General features: G+C 32.0%; 2 long non-coding RNA genes across 2 annotated transcripts; one reads left to right on the top strand and one right to left on the bottom strand.

The window, feature by feature from the left end:
- The first annotated feature begins 4,574 nt into the window (after nt 1-4,574).
- Nucleotides 4,575-5,022, top strand: LOC124535718. The gene is made up of 2 exons (XR_006966829.1): nt 4,575-4,681; nt 4,892-5,022. It is a non-coding gene; the product is annotated as an uncharacterized LOC124535718 (long non-coding RNA).
- Nucleotides 5,023-5,382: 360 nt separating this feature from the next.
- LOC124535719 lies at nt 5,383-7,120 on the bottom strand. Its single transcript, XR_006966830.1, has 3 exons — nt 6,545-7,120; nt 6,064-6,233; nt 5,383-5,903 (listed from the first exon to the last, which is right to left on the bottom strand). It is a non-coding gene; the product is annotated as an uncharacterized LOC124535719 (long non-coding RNA).
- Between the last annotated feature and the right edge of the window lie 15,193 nt (nt 7,121-22,313).

The raw sequence follows: 22,313 nt of genomic DNA, 5'->3' as shown, positions 1-22,313 counted from the left end.
TCTATATGATATAAATATAAAACTATTTTTTAAACGATAAAATATTTGTTTTTACTCGAATATTTTTACGCGGAATCTTATAAAAGATTCCTGTAAAAATAAATAAAGGTAAAATAGTTTCTTCCTTTATTATTATTCCAGGTAACCAGATAAGCCAAGCCAGATTCTGAGGTCACAACTTTTACATTCCTTGTACTGAGTAATTCATTCGTTACATAATTTATTATTCAGTTATTTTGTAAGTCTTTGTTAGTTTGTATTGTTAACATAAGGAACTACTATTTATTAAAAATATATATTAAATGGTTTTTTTATATTTTTTTCATATATAACTAAAATGATTAATACTTTATTCACTAGTAGGGACTTATGCAAGACCTGCTGGGAAAGTGATCCCTCAGTCTCTCCGTTTCCGTTCTGATGGTGGCCATCGCGGGGGTTTTTAGTCAGTACAACCTCACATAACCCGACCTCCCCTAGAAGTCGGGTAAGGGAATGAAGATTTACCCTGCGTCAACCAAAAAGGGCCTTATGAAAGCCCGTCTGGGAAGGTACCACCCACTTATGATATATTCTACCACCAAGCAGTAATACTTCATAATGTCTCAGTTCCAATGGCTGATGGTCCATTACTTAAGTAAGAAATGATGAAACGGGCAGTGGTGACCACTTACCATTAGCTGTCCCTGTTGACCATCAAAACTCATGACCATGTACGACTTCTTCTTCTTCTGCCTGGCATTTATTAATCCCGGCTATATCCAGGGTCTGCCTTCCGACTAAGTCTACTCCACTTTGCACTGTCTTTAATATAATTCTCTATGAGTCCATTGGCTCTCATGTCTTGCTTCACGACATCCAGCCATAGCTTCCTTGGGTGTCCCGAGGCCTATTTCCAGGTACAATTATATCATTTATAAACTTGGAGACTAGGAGCTAGAGACTCTCTTCGGGATGTTTTTAACAAAGTAGGAATACTCACTGTTGCGTCGCAATATATTTACAATAATATTATGTATATGCACAGTAACATTGATCACTTTGATAAAATCAGTGATAATCATTGTATATGTACTAGGAGTAAGGATAAGCTTATAACGCAAAGTTTCCGACTCTGCTAAGTCAATAAATCTTTCTTGGAGCAAGGTATCCGTTTTTATAATAAAATTCCGGACATTTTTAACTTTGCCTCTTCGTAAATTCAAAGCGTTTATAAAAAATACATTGGTATTACTCGATACAAGATTTTGTAGATGATAAAAAGCGTGGAATTAATACCTGTTGACTTCCACGCAGGATATGTTAATTTTAATAATTGTATTAACTAACATGACTTTGTATTTTTTAAATGTTGAAAAAGAGTAACTACTGAGTTTCTTGCCGATTCTTCTCGGTAGAAACTACTTTCCGAACCGGTGGTAGCTTCACTTAATTGTTAAATGACGATTCAAAAGTGCTTGTAAAAGCCCACTTGAATAAAGTTTATTTTGATTTGATTTGATTTGATCAAGGCACTTTCTCCCGACATAGTCCTTAGGTCGCCGCGCGACTTGACCATACCACCTCAGACGACGCTCTTGGAGCTTATCCACTACGTCACGGACCCCGAGACTGCTTTGATGTACGAGTTTCGTATGCGGTCAGTCCGCGTTACGGAACACATCCACCTCAGCATTTTCATCGCCATAACGTGTAGGTCCTGATTGTGGCGAGATAGTGCTGACCAGCACTCAGTTCCGTATAGAAGGACCGGTCGAATGATGCTCTTGTATATTTGCCCTTTGAGCTTGGGCGGTATTCTACGTTCACAGTCCACACCCGTGATTTCCCGCCATTTGGCCCAAGCAGCGCTTATACGGGCTTGGACGTCGTGATCGATGCTTCCGGACTCGTGTAAGATGGATCCAAGGTACCTAAACTTCTCCGACTTAACGGCTGGTTGAAGCCCTATTTAAATGGTGCTAGTGTCCGATCTCCCGCAAGCCATGTACACGGTCTTCGCCATATTCAGTTGGAGACAGCCGTTCTCAAGGGTACATTTCTCCAGCCGACTTTCATTAACAAGCGCTATGTCTACAGCATACGAGTACATCATCAACCATGGCGGCTGGTCCTGGACGAATGTCGAGACAACATCTAAAACTATGTTGAATAAGAACGGGCTAAGAGCCGAGCCCTGGTGGACCCCTACAGTGATTGCGAAAGGCTTAGTATCCCCAACCATGTATGACTATATATAATGTGAAACAATCCCGGTGATTTTGTACAGCTACGAGTTAATTCCCAGGAGATTTTTATAACATATAAACCATAGATTTAATATAGTAGTATACAAATAAATATACTTTTATTATGGTTCGTACAGTAACCACCGGTCCAATATCCGCTTTATATCGGAAATCTCTTCCCATACCTACCCCAGCAAAACACCTATTATAATTCAATTTTTGGTTTAGAAAATAAATTATAAAAGGCAGTTAAAAAAATGGTATTACTCAAAATATTTAATAGCTTTTAGCTAAAATTACATATACATTGTGCTTAACTAAGCTTCAATCATTTTGAAATACCTCTTAAATTATATCCGAGCCATTACTGCGAATTCGTATTTAAAATATAGACTAAGCTGCACTTTTTTTTGTGAGTAATAAAAACTTACATATATATTTTTATATAGTTGAAATAATTCAAGGGGATATATGTCTATCTCTTATAGAGAATCAACAATAACCAATTTTTATCCTTTACTTTTTTAAATGTTTTGAGTAAGACGGTATTAATCCAAAAACAATTAAGTAATTTAAGTACATAGTGCATTTAATGTGGTCACTATGACCCTGTGCAGCATATAATTGTAACGATTATTTTCGTTGATATTACAAATTTAAAATGAAGTGACATAGCCGTTTGTATTGTCCAATGACAAAAAAGAAACTGTGAACGTCTTATATAAAGATATTTTGCAGCATATTTAGTATCAGCATTGATACTAAATATACAACAGAATGTTGTATTGCTTAAAATCGAAACCGAGTGGGTCGCTACTTATTGTTAAATTAAAATTAACACTGTTTGCGTTGGCGTATTAAATATTGAATGAATAAATAGGCCATTCCCTCATTGAACAATGACATCGGTATGATAAAAAAGGTCAAACTTCTTACTCCGATTTCAGTGTAAATTGAGCCGAAATTGTGAACCTACCCTCATACCTACGTGATGAGGGTCTGAGGTTTCATATTGAATTTCTCCTAAGATTTTACCGATGTCTGTCAGATCTCACAATACCTATTAGTGCGTTGACCTCTGACAGACGATTTCTAAGCCTGCTTGATCAAGCATTAAGTAAATGACAAATTAGACGTGAATGTAGTTCTTTTATTATTTGTATTGAATATAAATGTGTATTTATTTCTTTTGTTATATTATTCGTTTCATGCTCAACATTATTGTGTATTCGTATGCATATGTGAAAGAAAATTTCCGAAAAATATTTTAAAATAAAACTTTCAGCTAATTTATTTTACGCAAGAATTTTCAATTGGTCCAATAGTTTCATTTCATGTAAAAGCTTATTTTTCTCAAACAATAGTAACATCCACCAGTAAAAAAGGATCACAGCAATTTTAATTATTAAATTAAATTTAATACTAATATAATTTTACAAAACCTTACCTAAATGATAAATATTATATACGACAAAATTCATTATAATATATTGATAGCTATATACATTGAAAGCTTTATAGATAGTCTAAGTTACCCAACTCGGAACCAAATTGTAAACGTACATATATGGAACTTCACTTAAAAAAAACAGTAAATTTTCTACAGTGTTTGTATATTTAGAGGGTTATGTGTTGTAACCCTAAAAATTTTAATTTTTCAATATTTTATTTCTAATAAATTATAGTATTTATTTTATAAATATTTATCGGTTTTAAAACAAAACTTCGATTTTTGAACCGTAACCGTCGTTGTCTTTATTATCTGTCAATTTCGTGGAACGGCAACACTGCGTTTTCTGCGTCGTCATTCTATCGTTGTGCAGGCGCCGGTCGCATACCGACACTTGTGTGTTTTAAAACGATATATTCTTTTTTACTCGTGAGTATATTCAGCGAATATTCTGAAATATTGGAATTTCATATATTGTTTCTACATTTCGTATATTGGTTTTGCATTCGTTTCAGAGGGCCTAGCCAAGTTACATTCGTTTCGTATCGAATCTCTTTCTACAATCGTTAACGCTTCGGCGTAAGCGATTATAGAAAACGATAAGTTGCTAGCCAAATTGACACGACTGAGTCGGTCGCTCATTCTACAATGAACTTAGAAAAAACCTACACTTTAATCTATGGTTAGCGTTCTTACTAACGTCAAATTAACATCTAAGTTGCATTTGTAAACTTTATACGCAAGATAAACTCTTGTTTTAATTTGAAATTTGGAAGAATTTGTGATATAATAAGTAAATGAAGTAGCATGTAATTAGTAATTCCTTTATGACAATTTTCCATTGCGGAACGTAATTTAACATTACTGTGACTCGAAATTATATATTATTATCTTGCTTAAGGATAAAAGATACCGTAAATGGTGTGATAACTTTTATAGAATGGAATATAAATCTTAAGCCAAGCCCAGAAGAATTTGCAGCTTTATTGGAATTCATGAAAAGGTACGATAATTATTAGTTATTTCATAAATATCTTTCTTTATTTGAAAATTTCTAATATCTTAACACTTGAAAGTTTGAAACATAAACAATGATGTGATATGCGTCATGAACTAATATTACCATTTACGAAACAAACAAAACATAATTGTATTTTATTTTTTACTTATTCAATATACCCTTTACTTTTCTAATAGTTTTAACTTGTTCTAGTTATGGCAATATAACGAGGCCCCAGCAAGAGACTCAAGGCCGAATTAAAACAGACTGACTGTGGCTGGAATTAGAAGAATTATTAAGCTTCATGTGTGTGGAGTAGTAATAAAGCTAAAAGAAAAAATGTGGAAAAACCTTATGGCATAAAAACCACTGTAAAATTATCATTTTACAGTTTTCTATTATTATCATTAATTGACTTCATTGTAATCAACCAGTTATGAGTTTCTTGCTTTGTTTTTTGATTTTTTAATTCGTGAAATTCTTTTTTGTAATATATAAGAAATCCTATTTCACCTGCAGTTTTTTATTTTTGTCCTTATGTACATACCTCTACTAAATTATATATATATTTTTTAATAATGGATTTTGTTTGATTATAAATGTAAATGTTTTCATTTATATAATAAAAAAATTGGTTGTAATAATAAATTTCTTTTATTATTAAATACATTACATTCAAAATAAAAACTGGACCTGTTTAAAATACAATCACTATACTTATTATTAATAAATACAATGAATAACTTATTATTTAGATAAGATTAATTAAATAAAAAGTACATAAAAAGTTAATTTGTAATTAGGAAATGTAATATAAAATCATATTAGAGGTTAAATAAACTAACTATATCCTATTCAATAAACAACTTAGCATGGCTATTCTTAAGATTCACTTTGGTTACCTACAAAGGCAATGAGTGTGGGATCTTGCATAATTTTATCATCTCCATTATCATATGCAGCGGTAAGTGGTTGGGGTGGTGGTAAGACTAGGTTGCAAAGCTATATCTTATAATACACAACATGCCATTTTAAATTTTGATAGCTACATGAGGACAATAGTGAAGAACCCTGTCTCTAAAGCAAAGATCTCCACTGTGCTTTGAATAATACAAAACAGCACTCTTGAGCTTGCACATGCATTTGAGTGTATCTTCCCTAAAGTCATGAACGGCATTGAGGATAGTTGTCATCGGCCAAGGGTGTTGTGGATATCCAGACTCACCTGAAAAATAGTTTAAAATTTTAGTTAGTCACAAGTAAACTGCTATAGATTGGATGAATTAAACCGGAAGAGTCAAAGCTTCTTAGTAACCTTGTAAATTAAAATGTTATGTTTATTAAATGCACCTGATAATTTAAATATTGTAATGTTTAATATTTACCCTTATAAATGCTGTATCTTGTTGAGTTTTCCTATATATGATCCATTTTTCTATGATAGCAGTGGTTCAAAGCATTAAAAACTTCTAATGCATGCATAATCCATTGGGCAAGATGATTGACACCATCATTTCGCTGATCCTTTAGTTAGGAAACTAAAAGTGCACAGCACCTACAAAAACACAAAAATTAAGGAAATTAAATTTATGATAGACATGTCCAATAATACGATATACTATATTATAGAATATTTAATATTGCAATATTTAGTATTTTTTGGTATTTATGATATTATTATTATATATTTATGTACACAAGATAGAATAATATATATAGAATAATATATATAAATATATACTTAATAATATGTCGCACACATTATGTTAAGTGTGAATGAGTTCATTATTACATGAGTAAGTGTTGCGACTGCTGATAGTCCATAATAATTATAAAAAAATATCAGTCAGATTATGAATCACTTACCTTAACTTTAGAAGGAATCTCTTTTGTTCCTTTTAACGAAATCTTGTGTCGTATCGTTCACGACAAAGGGCTTCGAAAATAGTTTTATCTAGCCGAAAGTATTTTCATCTTGCACTGATGATTTATGTTTTTTTTTTGCGCCTAAGCCGCACTTTTTCATTACGAGCACCACAATATATTTAAAGTATGCATTAAAAAGGTAAAAATGTTTTAAAATTAGGTTTAATAAACAAAACACTTGTCGGTCATCATATAAGACGCCATTTTTTTAGCGTTAACTATTGGGTCTTAAAGATCGCTTAGTTATCGATCAAAATCTTCGAAATCTTTTCGTCCGCGCTTGTCAAAACTGCAACTTGGCTACCATTTTGTATGGAGTTAGCGATTATCGTTGTAGAAACGATTACATTCAATTCTATCACTTTGAAGTTTTGAACGATTGTCAACTTGTCTACGACTTTTCTATTCGTTTGTTTTGACCACGTGACTTAGCGTTGAGATGACGTCATGCCCATACATTTGTTTAGTTTTCTATTAGCGATTACGATTGTAGAATGTCAACTTGGCTAAGCCCTCAGATTATACACGAATTATATACTTACGTAAACGGAGGGTTACCTACGTCGTCAAGCTTATTATATTATATATATTTGAGAGGTTTAGGCTACTAAACCGTAAGTAAAACAATTTATATTTGCTTAATCGAGGCACATTAGTGGTTTTTAGAATGATATTTAATCATATTTTTCGTTCAATTCCAGTCGTCATTAAATACCGGCCACGTGCATTATTTGACAGGCGTTGCCGAATATCTATTTATTTAAACACTCCTGAGGTGAGTTCATGCATTAATTACCTTTGTTAATCAATATCCTACATGGCTCAGTAATTATTTATATTAATTTCTTCATATTTTACTCAAAAACTGAACATAGACCTTGTCCATGTATTGGATGACCTAAGTCGAATTCTATAGTGATTTAAATCATTTAGAGGCACTATTTCGTAAATATAAATATAGTTCTTGCTTTTCCGTTTTGTGTTATTGCAAATTAAGCAATAATTTGTACATTTTTGACGCTTTAAATATCCAATTCAATAGCTTCAATCTTATGAGTTATTGTTGAATTTTAATAACTCTTTATTGCTTGTACCTGTGTCTAAGGCATTCTTAGGACCTTCTTAGTGCTTATGCAAGATAGGTAATAAGTTGTTTTGTTCACAGGGAGTGTTTTTTTTTATATGTATTTATATACATATATACTTTTAAATAAAGTATATTCTGAAGTACTACGGCGTTGCTGAGCGGACTCAGCTGAGGGTTGTTGCTGAGTTCGAGCATCTGCTTCGTCCGAGGAATTGCTGCATGTCCAGTGCTGCTACCGCTGCTTCTGCTGCTTTTGGTTGCACAGCTTTTATTGATGCATTTCATTCGTGGGTTTGAGCTATCCTGCTTGCTTTATCCGTTCTTAATTTAAAGATGCCTACACATTAATATTAGCTTTAAATTGTTGATGTTCATGACCAGATACCGTCAACGACCTCACCCCTGATGATTATTTTTTATGTAAATTAAAATCATTTTGTTTATCAGATTATTTTATAAAATATTTTTTTTTTCTCAATTAAATTTGCTTAACCAACAAAAGTTTTTTTTTGTCCCCGCGACAATTTGGCGCCCAACGTGGGGCTTTTGACGGTATTTTAGGCATTTTTGTGATCTTTTTGCTCCCAAAAATTTTGGTCATGAACTTAGAAATTTATTTTGAATTTTTTTCTAAACTTATTTGAGTTGGCTTTTATAACTTAATTGCATACAACAATCTTATTCTTTACATTCTTTCTTGAATAATATTGCTTTTGTTATAATATAAGATATTTATTAATATTTGTATCTATGTTAATTTAAGTTAATTTTAAGATAAGCTTATTAGTTTATTTTAAGTCTAACTGAAAATTATTCATAAGTGTTGCGGTTTCTGGTCATAATAATTTCATTTAAACATTTACTATATTACATTTGATCTTGCTTTTGGCTTATTGCATTGTACATTGCATTTATATAATACTGCTTTACCATGGAAGATCGCCCCATTAATTTTAATTTATTACACAAGGACGAATTAGTTTATGAGATTGAAATACGTGGTGGTACTCCAGCTGATACTGTAGATGAATTGCGTTCACAAATTCGCAAGCTTTCTAAGGAAGTTCTAACTGACGAAATTATTGATTATGACGGTGATGTCTCTTCGGAGTTACAAATCATTTCTTTAAAATTAAAAGAATTGTTTAGTCTTACCACTTCAAAGTCGCCTTTACAACTTAAGACCTTGAATAGAATTAACGCTTTGGGTAATCATATTTATCATAGGTTAGGTAGATTAACTCCAGTTAATGAGAAGGATGAGTTGGCAAAAATTGAATGTAGTTCTATGTTAAATAATATAACACGTAAATTTAACAAATTATACACCATTTTCAAAAGTAGTCAAGAAGTAGAAAATAAGTATTTTCCATCTGAAGAAGATCATGCAAAATATTTTGATTCTGAAAATGTAGTTGGTCATACCGAGAATATGATTACACCTCAAGTAAATCTTTCTTGTAGTCGTTCCGTAAATGTTAATTCACTTAATTTAAAATTTAATGGTAAGTCGTGTGTTGTTGCTTTTATACAACGCGTGGAGGAGTTATGTAAGGCTCGTGGTATATCTTTTGATCAACTTTTTAATTCAGCTGTTGATTTGTTTGAAGATAGTGGTTTGTCTTGGTTTAGAGGAATTTGTGGCACTGTTACTTCGTGGTCAGAGTTGAAAGACTTGCTACTGGAGGATTTTTTACCACCTGATTTTGATAGAAAAGTGTTGGATGAGATTCGTTCTAGGACTCAGGGAATTGATGAGGGGATTGTTGTATACCTTAGTATAATGCAAAATTATTTTTCACGATTAAGAAAGCCGCTCACTGAAGTAGAAAAATTAGAAATTGTCAAAAATAACATCAGACCTTTTTATACCAACCAATTATACTTTACTGAGATTAATAGTTGGACTGATTTGAAGAAGTACTGCCGTCATTTGGAACATGCGAAAAACCGTGCAGATGCTTTTGTTGAACCGCCGCGTATGTCTGACAAAATGGTAGCTCCTGATTTAGCTTACAAGGGTTGCTCAAAATCTAAATCATGTGCTGCTACTTCAGTGGTTAAAAAGTTTTGTGTTAGATGTCGTACGGAGGGACATGCTTTGTCTAATTGTAAATCTCCACCTAAGGTTGTTTGTTTTCGTTGCGGAGAGAACGGGAAGACGATTAAGACCTGTCCCAAATGTAATTCTAACAATTTAAAAAACTTGTAAGGAAGGGCTGTCATCCTAATTTCGATGAAAAGGATTGGAAAGATTGGTGTAGTGTAGTAAAATTATTTTTCAATTCTTATCGAACTAAAGTGTCGGCAGTCCTTAATTCATTACCCAATGATTCTAGCGTTAGACCTTATCTTAAAGTTAAAATTTATGACTTATCTGTTTCTGGTTTGTTGGATTCAGGTTCTGAAATTTCTATAATAGGAGGCAGTGCGGTTGATTATTTTTCTGGCTTAGGTACTTTACATCCTTCGGATGATTTGCAGAGTATTGTTACGGCAAATGGTTCCAATTCAGATGTTGCCGGTTATATGTTTTTGCCCGTCACCGTTAACAATGTGACACGTATTGTTAAATTTTATGTGATACCCGAAGTATCATCTTCTTTGATATTTGGAATTAATTTTTGGAAAGTATTTAATATAGCGCCGGATGTATTAGCTTTGTTGGAGAAGGACTGTCTTGTTTCTTTTTGTGCTGCAAAGGATTTTGCTGTGTCTGCTGTTAATTGTTTACACCCGTTTGAGTCCTTGTCTGAAGAACAGAAGCATGAGGCCAATATGGTTTATAAAATGTTTGAAGATATTTCGTCGGAGAAGAAGGGTTTAGGTAGAACACATCTTATAACTCATAAGATTGATACAGGAGACGCTGCGCCCATCAAGCAAAGATATTATATGATGTCACAAGAGAAGCTTGCCGAGTTGAATCGTCAATTAGATGAAATGCTAGCTATGGATGTGGTAGAAAGGAGTAACAGTCCGTGGAATAATCCAATTACAATGGCTCCTAAATCTGATGGAACATTACGCTTTTGTTTAGACAGTAGAAAGTTGAACGCAGTTTCTAAGCATGATGCATATCCTCTTCCTTATATAACATATATTTTAGATAATTTACGCGATTCTCGTTATCTTTCGTCTATTGATTTAAAATCGAGTTTCTGGCAGATTCCTCTAGATTTAGCCTCAAAAGAAAAAACGGCTTTTACTGTCCCGAATCGTGGATTGTTTCAATTTAAAGTTATGTGTTTTGGTTTAACTTCTGCTCCTGCTACTCAGCAAAGGTTAATGGATCGTTTGTTTGGTCCAGAATTTCATGGTAAACTTTTCATTTATTTAGATGATATTATTGTTATTAGTCGTTTGAGGAACACATCAGTCTTTTAAAAAAGGTTTTTGATCGTTTAAAATCTGGTAATTTGACCATAAATTTAAACAAGTGTTGTTTCTTTCGTAAGAAATTAAAGTATTTAGGTTATGTTGTTGACGAACAAGGTTTAAGAACTGATCCCGACAAGATTAAGTCAATTATAGATTTTCCAACTCCTACTTGTCGTAAAGATGTTAAGAGATTTCTGGGAACAGCTTCGTATTATAGACGGTTTTTCCATGGTATTCCCCAAACAGTAATTGCTGATAATGGTTCGCAGTTTGTAGGTAATGAATTACAATCGTTACTTAATAAATATAATATTCCGCAAATTCATTTAGGTCCTGTGTATTGTCCACAGTACAATACTGTTGAGCGTTATAACCGTACAGTTATGACTGCTGTTTCTTCTTTGGTTGGTTCTGATCATCGTACATGGGATGTCAATATACCGAAAATTCAATTTTCGATTAATACTTCAGTGAACGATGTTACTTCATTTACTCCATTTATGTTAGTTCACGGTCGTGAAGCTATTGTTGATGGTCAAGTTTATTCAGATTTTTCTGAACTAGACAGTTTGACTTTTGGTTCGCGTAACGATTATGTTGATAAGTTGTGTAGTTTAAAAGATGTTTTTGCTAATGTTAAAAATGAGTTGAAGAAAGCTCATGATAAAAACGTTAAATATTATAATAAGCGTCGTAGGGATATTAGTTTTAAGGTTGGTGACTTTGTTTGGAAACGAACATACAAACAAAGTTCAGCTCCGAAATATTTTTCCGCTAAGCTAGCTCCTAAGTATGAACGATGTAAAGTTATTCGTAAATTATCTCCTTTAGTGTATGAGCTAGAAGATGATAAGGGAAAATACCTTGGGAAGTGGCATATAAAAGATTTTAAGTGTGCCGATGTAGTTGATTAGTTGTTTCGTTTTTATTATTTTGAGTAGTAGATTTATAAAAATAGTCCGGGCCGCAGAGCTTAATTTGGTGTGTAACATCTGCCCTGACGTTTGGTTTCTTTAGAATGGTTTGAATTGTCTTTAGGTTTCGTTAGTGTAAAATAGTCCGGGCCGCTGAGTTTATTCGGAGTGTAACATCTGCCCTGACGTTTGGCTTCTTTAGAATGGTTTGAATTGTCTTTAGGTTCCGTTAGTGTAAAATAGTCCGGGCCGCAGAGTTTTATTCAGAGTGTGACATCTGCCCTGACGTTTGGCTTCTTTAGAATGGTTTGAATTGTCTTTAGGTTTCGTTAGTGTAAAATAGTCCGGGCCGCAGAGTTTTATTTAGTGTGTAACATCTGCCCTGACGATTGGTTCTTTGGAATGGTTTGAATTGTCTTTAGGATTAGTTGCTGTAAAATTAATCCGGGCTGTAAAGATTATTTTAGTGTGTAAGATTTGCCCTGATGAATGGTTTCTTTGGAATGGTTTGAATTGTTTTTAGGTTTTGTTACTATGAATATAGTGCAGTAAGTTTTTTTGTTTTATTAGGTTATTCTGAATTAAGTGATTATGGTTCACTAGCAGTGAGTTATGGAACCATCAGTAGAACTGTTAGATTTATAAGTAAATTGCTGTAGTGTAGAAGACTAGCATATTTTAATTTGTTTTTTTTTAATTTAGGTTGTATTTGTCTGTAGTGTAAGTTTTGCTTTTGAACTGTTTACATGTATAGACTTGTTCACAGTTACAAAGTGATATATTTAGAGTTTTGCTTAAGACTGCAAACATGCTTGTTGTTTTCAGTTCTTATTCTTATTCTTGTGCTTAGGCTAAGTTGAATTCACTCTGTTACGCAGTCCGTTAGCGAATTTCGAATTTATACTTGTTTCAGTTGGTTGATGTTATGGAATTATTAATGTTGATGTTTGAAGATTTTGTGGAATTATCAATTCCATGTTGATGTTCGAAGATGTTGTGTTTTATTCCTTTTTTTTTTCAGTTTACACTGTGGTGATGAAGCGGATGAGGGCATCCGACGAATTCCCTGCGTGAATTCTTTAACAGGGGAAGAGGGTACTGTAACCCTAAAAATTTTAATTTTTCAATATTTTATTTCTAATAAATTATAGTATTTATTTTAGAAATATTTATCGGTTTTAAAACAAAACTTCGATTTTTGAACCGTAACCGTCGTTGTCTTTATTATCTGTCAATTTCGTGGAACGGCAACACTGCGTTTTCTGCGTCGTCATTCTATCGTTGTGCAGGCGCCGGTCGCATACCGACACTTGTGTGTTTTAAAACGATATATTCTTTTTTACTCGTGAGTATATTCAGCGAATATTCTGAAATATTGGAATTTCATATATTGTTTCTACATTTCGTATATTGGTTTTGCATTCGTTTCAGATTATACACGAATTATATACTTACGTAAACGGAGGGTTACCTACGTCGTCAAGCTTATTATATTATATATATTTGAGAGGTTTAGGCTACTAAACCGTAAGTAAAACAATTTATATTTGCTTAATCGAGGCACATTAGTGGTTTTTAGAATGATATTTAATCATATTTTTCGTTCAATTCCAGTCGTCATTAAATACCGGCCACGTGCATTATTTGACAGGCGTTGCCGAATATCTATTTATTTAAACACTCCTGAGGTGAGTTCATGCATTAATTACCTTTGTTAATCAATATCCTATATGGCTCAGTAATTATTTATATTAATTTCTTCATATTTTACTCAAAAACTGAACATAGACCTTGTCCATGTATTGGATGACCTAAGTCGAATCCTATAGTGATTTAAATCATTTAGAGGCACTATTTCGTAAATATAAATATAGTTCTTGCTTTTCCGTTTTGTGTTATTGCAAATTAAGCAATAATTTGTACATTTTTGACGCTTTAAATATCCAATTCAATAGCTTCAATCTTATGAGTTATTGTTGAATTTTAATAACTCTTTATTGCTTGTACCTGTGTCTAAGGCATTCTTAGGACCTTCTTAGTGCTTATGCAAGATAGGTAATAAGTTGTTTTGTTCACAGGGAGTGTTTTTTTTTATATGTATTTATATACATATATACTTTTAAATAAAGTATATTCTGAAGTACTACGGCGTTGCTGAGCGGACTCAGCTGAGGGTTGTTGCTGAGTTCGAGCATCTGCTTCGTCCGAGGAATTGCTGCATGTCCAGTGCTGCTACCGCTGCTTCTGCTGCTTTTGGTTGCACAGCTTTTATTGATGCATTTCATTCGTGGGTTTGAGCTATCCTGCTTGCTTTATCCGTTCTTAATTTAAAGATGCCTACACATTAATATTAGCTTTAAATTGTTGATGTTCATGACCAGATACCGTCAACGACCTCACCCCTGATGATTATTTTTTATGTAAATTAAAATCATTTTGTTTATCAGATTATTTTATAAAATATTTTTTTTTTTCTCAATTAAATTTGCTTAACCAACAAAAGTTTTTTTTTGTCCCCGCGACAGTGTTTATATAAATGTTTCAGAATAATTTTATTAGCTATGAAGATTTCTCTCACTAACGCCTTGAAAGTTAATGTGTTGATCTCCTGCTTCAACGGAGATGACAATTTTTATGCGACCATTTCGTGATAAATTGATTACAGTTATCTTTTCATATTCTTAGGTCCCGTTTAAGCTAATTATTCAACTTTGCGCTCATCCTAAAAGTCCAATCTTATTATAAGATAGTTTTTTTTGAATTTACCCAAGTCCCCCAAATCAAATCAAATCCTCTTTTTTCTACTCCATTTAAAGCTCTTATCTATAATCCACCAATTATAACAGATCTTGGTCTTATTAAAAATGATACCTTATTAAATAGGATAATGATACAAACTCTAAGTTTCAATAAAATTGTTATCAAAACTATTCAGAAAAATAGTTAATTATAATAAAAATTTAATATCCATACTACTAGGATAAAATTTTATTAATATTTTATTGAAATATCGAACCAAGATTAAACCTCACAAGTTTACTTAGTAGGTCTTTGATATTCCATAACCAAAGAGTATTATTTTGTATTGTCTTGTTCCGGTTTGCAAAGTAAGCGATGATTTCTTACAGCGCCCAAGTCTATGAGTCGTGGTGACCACTTACCGTCAGATGGCCATTTTCCTTTCCGAATAAAATCGACGAAAAGTCAAAGTATGGAGAATATCGAATTTCCATATTCCAATTCCAAATTATTTCCATGATATTTTTTTATATAAATCAATATATACCTATATCACAAAAAAAAATTTAGTATTCATATGTAATTAATTCATACATGTATTTAAAGTAAGGTGATATAATATTACATATACTGTACAGCAGGGTTGTACTTACAATATAATTTTATATCCTGACTCAAGTTAAAGGTAGCGGCCCGCTTGAGTAAAATAAAAATTGATTTGTTTTATTGTTTCTAGATAATTCCACATAATGCGTACAAAAGCAGGTTATTAACAGTTACTTAAGTCTTACCACGCATAACATATTTGTTTATTTAATAAATATATATCACATATTCAATACTAAAACTATTAAGCTACAGATTTGGTACCGAGATTAATGTTTTAATTATGGTAACCCTTGAAATGTATTGAATGTTTATTATTATTTATTTCTCCTAATAACGTTTAAATTCTTAGATAACTATGGAATTAATCTACATGTTATCAATATACTTCACGCCGCTGTAAAATGGAATCGACGAGATTGGATCGGATATCGAAATATTAATTTCCAATCAAATCAGGTAAAGGAATATCCCTAGAAGGGCGGTGTTCTGAATATAATACGTACCAATAAACGCACTTCTTTCTCCTAGTTTAGAGATAGAAAAAAGTCGTTACAAGTTTTCAATGGTAGCTGCTTCGTTCCATTAGTTTTCGAGATAACAAGGAAATGTATCCGGTAAGAAATTATGTCGATCGACTGCTCCGTTGCTATGTGAAAAAAGGAGAAATTAACGAAGAAAGCTTTGCATTTATTATTAGTGAGAAAAGTTTGGTGTGAAACTTCTTACTTAGAAAACAAATTTGATTTTATATGAGAATAGTTGCAGCTCTCAATATATATTGCCATATTCGTCTCACTATGCTCACTATCTCAAAGAATAAGACTAATTAATCATATTAAATAAATCTTTTTTTTTTTAAATAATATTTATTTAAACAGTATGGTCTATTTTAAGTCATTGCAATACTCTGATTTAGTAATACAATAAGTTATTAGGTTAAATTTTTTTTTCTACATACAGTTATTTATTACGAAACTAAACAACAACCAAGTAAAAAACAAAAATTTGAATATTGGGTTGTCAACGACAACAAAGGTGTCAAAATTTTACATAAATTGTTTGGTTGATAATAGTTTCAAATTTAGTTTCCTGACTAACACATATATTGTTGTAGTAGCTCGTGAAAACGAATAATCGGTTTTAAATTAAAAAAGGTAAACAAATGCAAGGTAATATAAAACTTACTGATTTTAACACTTATTAAGAAGCAAAACTAGTTGTAGATTCTAATTATAGATAAATGTTTAATAAACGTTCAACTCGTGGTTGGTTTTTTATTAAAAAAATATATCAGCGAGAAAGTCTGTATTTATATTAAATATTATATGTAGTCTTAATTTTTATTGCCTAATTGTTTTTGTGGCTTGATATAATACACACCGTAGGCTACAGATCTGGAAGCTCTGGGTTCAAAACCCACTTAGGGCCGATAGTAAGTTAATTAATTTTACTGTCGAAATATAAGAGGAACAGCTGTACAATATGTACAACTGTATGTTAACAGCTTGTACATACCCGTTCCGCGGGTAACACGTGAAGCTGTTCGTCTGACGCCCTCTTTCCGGTCATGTAGGATTTGCCATTCCATTGGATTATGAAAGTAATAAAGTAAAGAAAACACCTATGTTGGCGCTTACACTTATTTAATATATGTACGTGTTCTATGTAGTTAGCTGAACTACCTTGAGTTTGGGCTTGAAATCGGTCGGATCGATGATTCTTTATTTAAAATTAATTGTTGTTCGACCGTTTACATATGGGTCAACCGATTGCTTCGATACTATGTACGGTTGTTGATAAAAATTACGGGGAGTATGTATTTCTAAATATATCAGGCGATTTTTATCTAAATTCATATAAATAGAGCACTGTACCTTATAGACTTTAGAAATCAATTCTATAGAAATCAAAAAGGAAGTAATTCAATTTAGTCCTACAACCAAGTCACAGTTTCGCAAAGTCATTTCAATTATTATTAAATGAAATACGGCCACATAAATATCTGATGCTACGAAACGCTTACTTTACCTTGACAGGAGATATCCATCACTGAGCCCTCGAGAATAAAACAAAGTGTTCAAGCTTTTAAGTGCTGCAAAACATAATATTCTTTTTATACTAAAGGTTTTTTAATTTTTTTATTAAGGCTAAGGTATTATTTATATTTTTTTAAAGTCGACGCTACTAACTCATTCTCCGTGGTCTGACCGACAGTTATGGTGTTTTCTTGTCGATATTTTTATTATTTTTATTTTTATTAGTCTTTTATCGATATTTTTGTTTAACTTATGGCTGTTTAAGCTTTAATATACTGGCATATTATTTGAATAGTTATCGTTTATAGCCTGCTATTTGCCTTTTGCTTACCTTCCTTTTTTATTCAAATGTATTGTCTAGTTGATCGTACAATCTTGAAAGTCTTATGCAGAAAGTAAGTCACGTACGATCAGATGTCGTGTCGTAAGGTAGGAAATAACTCTACCAACCACTAAAATTAAATAATTTCACGCTACGACAATTTAGGTTGTACGAATATTTATCGTCTCACCGTGAACTAGCTCTAAAAGTCCGACAATTGTTAATTGAATCTTGTATTTGCGACAGGAGCGCTTGTACAATTAATTACTAAACTAATTGTTCAACAGCCTAAAAATTCTACTTTATTTAGAAATTAATTAACTGTGAAGAATATATTATTACAATATTCTTTACGTTACCGGTGGTAGTTTCACAATTATTTTCATAACATTATATAGAAATATCAATCTAGGAATGATTTCACATTTATTATAATATATGACAACATCACATACATTACTCTGATCCCAATGTAAGTAGCTAAAGCACTTGTGTTATGGAAAATCAGAAGTAACGGCGGTACCACAAACACCCAGACCCAAGACAACATAGAAAACTAATGACAATCTACATTGAGTCGGCCGGGAATCGAACCCGGGACCTCGGAGTTGCGTACCCATGAAAATCGATGTACACACCACTCGACCACGGAGGTCGTCACTGTATTATAACGAATCAAAAGTACTTTTATGAGTCTACTTGAATAAAGACCACTTTGTATTTTATTATTATAATTTAGGTTTGAGCGTAAATAACAAGTACAAAAAAACTAAAGGAACAACGTTTGACCCTTCGTCACGTCCAATAATTTCTATTGTGTTTTAGACATATACCGACAAGATTAAATTATCCGTGAAAATGAAGCCCGAACCGTATATGGTAACGACGCAGAAATAATGTATTGGAGTTAATATTATATTTATCGTAACACAAATAATATATTGATACCCATCTTGTTCATGGTTCATTATTATGGCATACGTTTGTACTCATAGACAATAGCACTATAAGAAATATTCCTTACTTCGCCATAGCGCCAACATCAACCTTGGGGACTTATATGTTATGTCCCTTGTACCTGTAGTTGCACTGGCTCACTCACCCCTCATACCGGAGCACAACACCTACATAATATCATGATTTTGAAAACGGGAAGTAAACACAGTTGTACTAAAGTTTCATTGAGGTATTGTATGGTATCACATATCAGAGGTATATAGTCATTATAAAGTGATTCCTTATCGGTGCTTCAAATTTAGGCAAGCATTTATGAGATTTTATGTGCTTAATTTATCTTATTATTCATCACGTCTTAGGTGAAAAAGAAAAATCGTAAGGAAGATTTCACATACTTAATCTACGATGGGGGTGATGACTACCATAATATGCATGAGATGATATCTGTAGACTTTAATCTAGGCTTACAATTAGAAAGGTAGACCCTGAGGTAAGCGGGCAGCCTTAATTGTAGAACAATTTGCTTCAATCATTATGATTGTGGAGATTTAACTTATAGTTTATTTCCGTAGAAGTACATATTGAAATTTAATGATTTTTATCTCAATTTTTTTAGGTCGAAGTTAATATAATATAACCTAAGCCAGGATCTTTACCAACTATAGTCATTCGACTAATAATCAAGATCATCCGTAGAATAATGACAAGCTCTTTTCTAGTTACGTACATTATTTTATCTTTTACGTACGTATAAGCATGCTATGTAGTGCAAGAGGATAATATTCTAGAGTAATAAAGACATAAAAGATGAGAGGGTTATTTAGTATAAGGTTACGTAACAGTATCGTGGAACAGTCTAAAATTCATCATCGTAACATATTTCGTATTATACAGTATTTCCTTTGTACCAGAATTTGACAATATATCATAATTAAAAGCATTGTTGTTGGGCGTTGAAATATGTGTGATAAATTTCATAGGCGCTATTGTGAGCAAGAAAATGTAAAAGTAAATAATAAAATAGGAAAATGTTTGAATAATGTAAATTATTTTGTACATTATAGCATATTATAATGTTTAAATTATTAACATTGTATAAAACATATTATTGTTCGAAAATTTAGAATGTTCTGTATTTATTTATAATATATTTTGTGGTTTTCTGTTGTTTGTAAAATATATGAACGATTATTTTGATTTTTTTTTATAAAATTTAGAAGAAAAATTTAAAAAATGTTCAAGTCCGTCTGGGTTCCAGCCACTCGTCAGATATTCTACCGCCAAAAGAAATTCTTAGTATTCTTCCATTTTAATTAAGGCAAAAGGATATAACGTCTTATCTCTCAAGGTTGATAGGACATTGGCTATAAGGAATGGTTAATATTATATCTAGCTGGTGTTGACCATTGACCATCAGTTAGTATCCATCGACTGGCTTATTTTCTAATTTAATATATTATTTTATTAAAACCCTATGTTATAATCGGTTTTCTCACGAAAATATAACTTAGCCTACTGATTTCTTGTAATAATATTCCGCGCGAAAACAATCTTCAAACTGATTTTTCTGCAAGTGACAGTATCATCAGAAAATATGTTTTTTATTTCGATGTATAATTTTAGAAGATTTTGCTGGCAACGGTCCCGCAAAAAATTGTACACGTGTGATATTTATTTAGCGAAATAAGCCTCTTTTTGTGAATATATTTTTGTATGATTTTTACGTAAGTTTTTTTAGTCTTCTTAGTTAAACAAGTGTTATATTAGCCGTCCGTGAATTTGTTTGCCGAAAGAATTAAAAAAAAAATACTGTAATGGATAGCTAGGTATTGCTTAAAAACGGATTTTAATGTTTAATAAGGATTATGTATAGGTCATTCGCTAAATAAAAGTAACACAAACATTTCAGAAATATTGATTATTTTAATAGAAAAAATTGTATGGAATTGAAAGAAATTCTACTAACAAAACATTAATCAAAGTGAATTTGTATATGTAAATAAATATACTTCATAAAGACATTAGCGATAAAAGAAAAGGTGTATGAGGTTTTGTTTCCAATCTGTGTAGTTCATAAATCATGCCGTACGCAATAAATAAAAACATTTATCATACAATTTTGATACAATAGACACATCGACACAGGCGCGCTTTGAATTCCTATTCTATTTGTTAGAGTACTGAATTTCATCTGTTGTTGAAGATAAATTGTTATAATCTATCAATGAACATTTGAACGCGCTCTCGATCTCATGGATTCACTATTAAACTTAAGCTATTTCATAAATCACTACTAGTAAATATTTCGGCTACTAATTTTTAGAATCATTCCTATAAATATAGATGAATGAAGAATGTATGAAAAAAAGAATAACTACTGAGTTTCTTAGTGATAGGTGATAGGTGATAGGTGATAGGTTCACTTAATAGTTAAATGAAGATTCAAAAGTGCTTGTTGTATATTTTAATTTTGATTTGTGAAGAATAATAAAATTTATTTTTTTAATATGCACTAGTTGTTATACGACTTCAACGATTTGAGGGGTTTTTCGTTAGGTGTTCGGTATAAAAAGTAACCTATATCTTTCTTTTGGGGCTCAAGCTTGCGTCCTTACTTAATTTCATCAAATTCGGTTCACTTGTGTAACCGTGAGAGCGCAACAGACTGAGTCACTTTCGCATATTATCAAGTTTTATAATAATAAAATACGTTACGTATAAATTGGTATATATAGATGTATATGTATACATATAACATGTATGTATAACAGTATATTTGTCTTAGTCGTTTCTTAGAAAGCTGGTTGCCTAAATTTAGAGTTACACGACAATTTCGTCTTTACTACGGTTTCCCGGATTATATAAGTGTTACTATATATACTATTATTAGTATAACTGTATATTTTGTATAGAAGGATTATGAGTGCACTCGAGAGAGTGATTCGGTTTGGTCTGTTTAGTGTTCAATGTTTGCATGCACCGTTAATTTCCATTGGGAGAAGAACAATATATTTTTTATTCAAAATAAAATGTCACACACATGCCAAGTTTCATTGGCACCCACTGCGATCGATAAACGGTCATTTTTCTTATTTATTTGATCAAATGAATGATTATATTTCACTATATCATAAACTGATAAAAAAATACGACCAGGATGCGCTTTATTAAATACATGTATAAAAAATATTCGATAGTAGATACAATCTACACCATGTAAAACAAAGACACTTTCCGAGATTTAGTTCATTTAAAATACGCAATGGTTTTAATGAGATTTTCATCAATAGGCAGACTGATTAAATCGAAAGATTTTTATGTATAATATAGTAGAAGAGGTAAGAAATTCAATATCATGTTGTTTTCCAAACCACATTTTTTCTTTTTGAAGAACATTCAATATAAAAGTTGTACATAGACCTTTTTTGTATCCTCGTGAAGCCGGGACGGACTAGTCGCTCATAGTAATCATATTTTTACGATATATAATAAAATAGTTTCTACAATGCCTTATTATCTTAATAATTCCAAACGTTATAATAACTTTTTCAAACCATATTTATTTACCAATATAACAAACTAAAGCGCGGAATGCGTTAAAACAGCATTTCATAATTGTTTGTGAACTATCTGATGCAAATTACGCTAAAATATTTGCTAAGCT

This window comes from Vanessa cardui, chromosome 15 (assembly GCF_905220365.1).
Source record: "Vanessa cardui chromosome 15, ilVanCard2.1, whole genome shotgun sequence".
In the NCBI taxonomy this organism is placed as follows: domain Eukaryota; kingdom Metazoa; phylum Arthropoda; class Insecta; order Lepidoptera; family Nymphalidae; genus Vanessa; species Vanessa cardui.
Note: the sequence above shows the minus strand (reverse complement) of the source record. Positions and strands in the feature narration are given on the sequence as shown.